This window comes from Schistocerca piceifrons, chromosome 9, assembly GCF_021461385.2.
Source record: "Schistocerca piceifrons isolate TAMUIC-IGC-003096 chromosome 9, iqSchPice1.1, whole genome shotgun sequence".
In the NCBI taxonomy this organism is placed as follows: domain Eukaryota; kingdom Metazoa; phylum Arthropoda; class Insecta; order Orthoptera; family Acrididae; genus Schistocerca; species Schistocerca piceifrons.
In genome coordinates this window covers 136,108,526-136,112,764 of record NC_060146.1, presented here as the reverse complement: position 1 = coordinate 136,112,764, position 4,239 = coordinate 136,108,526, and the positions used below count along the sequence as shown (strand labels likewise).

Here is a 4,239-nt window from a genome sequence, read left to right as displayed (position 1 = left end):
GCATTGACATTTAGCGTAACCTCCCAAAAAAAAAAATTATTATATAGCATTCACATTTTAGCGTAACTACCCAACAGTGAAAATATGTATAGCATTGACATTTAGAGTAATCTAGCAACGGTTTATCATTCCGTAACCTACCAATAATAACGTGACTAATTTCTCAATAAAATTGTGGCTCACTTATAACCTTTCAATAATTGACAGTGAATTTAAACTGGTAAATTTGTACATCAGCAGTGCTGCGTCATGGCCCTGAAAGATCATATTGAATAAATTGAAAATTCTTACCCCAATAAAGTTGCCGGATAACGCATATATATATATATATATATATATATATATATATATATATATATATCTGCTCCTATAAGAAATTTTTCTGGCACGGCTCAGTGCAATGCTGGCCGATAGATTTGTCATGTATAAAACGAAACAACTGATTTTTCTTTACAATAATCGGGATGACCATGGATTGGAGAAATTAGTAAATTCTTTAAATTGAGATGAATGATTGTCAAAAGTTACTTTTTATGAGAAAGATTATTATTAAGAGATTTTTTAAAAACATTTACATTGGACTTGATATAACAATACTGCATATGCGCGAGGCTGCTTTTACCTTATACTACAATGCTCAGGCACCGCCATCGCTCCACACGACCGGCCCAGCCAACTCGATACACACGACTGATAGTTACTACTACTCCTACTGGCACACAGTTCCTACTGCATACAACACTGCTCTCTGGTCTGAGATTCTCTTATAGCTTACATATCGCAGGCAGTGCGTGAGCAACCCATCGAAATTACATCTGCTCGAGTGCGCTAGCAACAAATTCCTTAATCATGGACCTCTTTCACTGTGTTTAAGGAAACTACGAATTTGGTTGAAAATGTTAGAACATTTAACTTTACGCAATGATATGCAGCTCAACAGCGTGCTGCCATCGATAATGTACCATAGACTATGGCACTAGATGGCTGCTCTCTCTGGAAAATGAAGAACTCTTATTGCTTGCAACTGTAATATTAAGGTGAAGGAAATGGAAATAAATTAGGACTACTGCGGTCTGAGCTTTTATAGACATATTGAACACAAACGACATAATATACAACGGTTGGTAACCATCTTCACAATTTTGAAATTCATATAATTATGTCTGATTGTGGACGAATTTTGTATATTTTTTGTGGCTTAACGACTGATTTTCAAAAAAAAGGGTGTTCACTTTAACTGAAGACATTGAAATATCTTGAAAACTACATATAGGATCAAAAAAAGTTATAATTCCTGTTTGTTTATCTCGAACGGGGTATCGAACGAGACCACATTCGACCCATCACCGCATCTCGTGCTTGGGTGGGGGGTGAACTTTGAAATCTTTAATGGGAACCCCCGTTTTTAATTGCAGATTATGATTCTGAGGCAAAATCTGCATCAGTTTGGTCTGAGGGGTTTTCTTCGTTTCGCCACAGATGGCGTTGTGATCGTAATTTATGGTATATTACTCAACTGCATTTCGACATCCACTGGCACGTGGGACACTACCTCCATGTTGCAAGAGAGAGACAGGCCAGTATTTTATAACTTCTAATTAGAAACCCCATTCACAACGTTGTATTCCACCGACATATCGAACAGGGGGCTACTCGGCGCGCCACCGTGGCCGTGTAGCGAACTACGACATATCACAATAGGCATTAGACTGCGATCGGAGCTCACATTGCAACCACAAAAGAAAAATTGAAATGGTCCTAATTTACGGCGAATGTAGGGGAAGTGTTGAGGCTGCTGTTGCCTTGTGTGCTGAGCGTTTTCCAGAGAAGGCTAGCTACCGTTCGTTCTTTTACAAGGCTGTGAACGCCTTTATGTCTGGGGGCAGCGCACAGACCAGCAAAAGAAAACGAAGCAAACGTGTCACAATAGGCGCTGATGAAATAGCTGTACTATTGGCAGTGCACCACAAACCACGGTTATGCGCCTCGCAGTTTCACCGCGACTCCGGTATGTCCGTAGGTAGTATTGTAACAATACTGCATCGTCATAACCATCATCCGTACCAAGTGTGACTGCATCAGGCACTTCATGGTGCCGATTTCTATAACCAGTTAGTTTTGTGAATGGCCATGTCAACAAATGCAAACGACTCCTACGTTCTTTGCAGAGATACAGCTGTCCAATGACTCCACATTCACAAACAGCAGCAGCACTCCGTCGCCAGGCCACAAGCGACCCACAGGGGCCATCCGACCGCCGTGTCATCCTCAGCCGAGAGTGCGGATAGGAGGGGCGTGGGGTCAGCACACCACTCTCCCGGTCGTTATGATGGTTTTCTGTGACCAGAGCCGCTACTATTCGGTAGAGGTACTCCCAAGCCCCTGCCACGCCGTAGCGGAGAAGCGAGGCAACTGTCCCCCAATTGAAGCAGCTGATTCCCGCCATTTGCGGGGATGAATCCTGCTACTGGGGTTGTGATTTGAGGTATATGAGACGCAACAAGAGCAAATTGAAGCACAAATTAAACACATGTTTGTTTAAAAAAGTACTGAGTATTCGAGTCTACTTTAAAAGTATACTTAAATGAATGAAGTTTTCTAATTTCCGATATACGTCTGCATAGAGACGAGAAATTTAAGAATGTAAGGCTCTTTCCTGACAAGGTGGAGCGACTTTACATCGAGTTATTTGCATTAGATAATTATATGAAACATTTAAAGTAGCAGACAGTACGATTATTATTTAATTCTCGTAATTTTCCTGTCAGGTCCTGTTTGCTTTTTGCCGACTACTGTGTACATTTTGCGCGCTTACTTTTGTTTAGCACAGTATTGTCTACACTCGAATTTTGGTATGCTTAATGGTAATAACCCATATCACTTTAAATACGGTAGGAATTTCATTCGCACATTAGTTTTTAACACTGATAGCACCTCTAAAAGTGGTTGAGTTTGCAACATTCGATCAAATATTTGACCATTTAGGAAGTATAATCACCACCTGACAACACATGTTAAGTATCTAAACGCAATTATTCGACCTACCTCTGATTCATACTTAACACATATTTGATTGCCTTGGTAACTTTGGAAAAGAACGTTCAAAATTATACACACTGACAGTATTTCCAAACTATTTAACCTAGGCCTATACTGCACGATTTCCAGGAAACTATACCTTTTTCAAATGAGTTGGAAATCCAAATACTGTCGGTATAGCATCGTCCTTCAGTTGACGTCTATTTACATAATTTTCCATGTAACAATTCTCTTCAAAATGAAGAGAGCACAGCAAATCATTTGCTGTCGGTTGGAAGTTCTCTCTCCGAGTAGCAACTATCCATTTCCGATTTAGAAAATCATTTGTAAGGGGAAACCTAAATAAAAACAAACCGCTCATGATGTATTATTTCTCCATGAAAATACTATATACAAGTAATAGAAAGTAGCAAACAACCAAAAATGACTGACCTGTGAAATGTAACATTGTTTCCGTCTTCGTCTTTGCTTCCATTATACTGTTGCAATTAAAAGCAGCACACGAACGAACCCTGTTTACGCACTGTTTCCATGCAAATGGTGGCTTCTGTCACGTTCAATGTGGGGACGCGACACTAGCGCCAACGCGCGGTCTAGTTTTTATTTAGTAAGTCTATGGGTGCTCCTCAATAGTCATCACGAGGCTGAGTGCACCCCCAAAAATTGCAACAGCACATGGCGGCCTGGACGGTAACCCATCCAAGTGCCGGCCACACCCAACAGCGCTTAACTTCGGTGATCTGACGGGAACCGGTGTATCCACTGCGGCAAGGCCGTTGCCTACATTCGCAAACGATGGCAGCAAAGTGCATAACATGCATTGCTTGACTGCAGACACTCCCCACTCGTTACCGCAAGTTGACTATCAACGTCCTTGGTCGGTTCACGTATGGTGTGGCAGCGTTGGGAACAAACTCATTGGTCGATATTTTATCGATGGCGCTTTGAATGGGCGCAAATATCGGCCGTTTTTGGAACAGAAACTACCGATACTATACTACTGCAGGATGTCGCCCTGAACATTCGCCAACGTATGTGGTTTCAGCATGATGATTGGCGAGTGTATTACGTAGTTATTAGACCGTGTTTACACTGGTCGGTGGATAGGCAGAGGTGTCCTTATTAATTACCGCACTACGTCGCCGGATTTGACGTCGCCACATTTCTTTGTGTAGGGATATTTAATAGGTAAGGTGTACC

The 4,239-nt window shown here is 41.4% G+C and overlaps 1 pseudogene; it reads right to left on the bottom strand.

The window, feature by feature from the left end:
- Window positions 1-3,702: 3,702 nt before the first annotated feature.
- LOC124717445 lies at window positions 3,703-3,820 on the bottom strand (annotated as a pseudogene).
- Window positions 3,821-4,239: the final 419 nt, after the last annotated feature.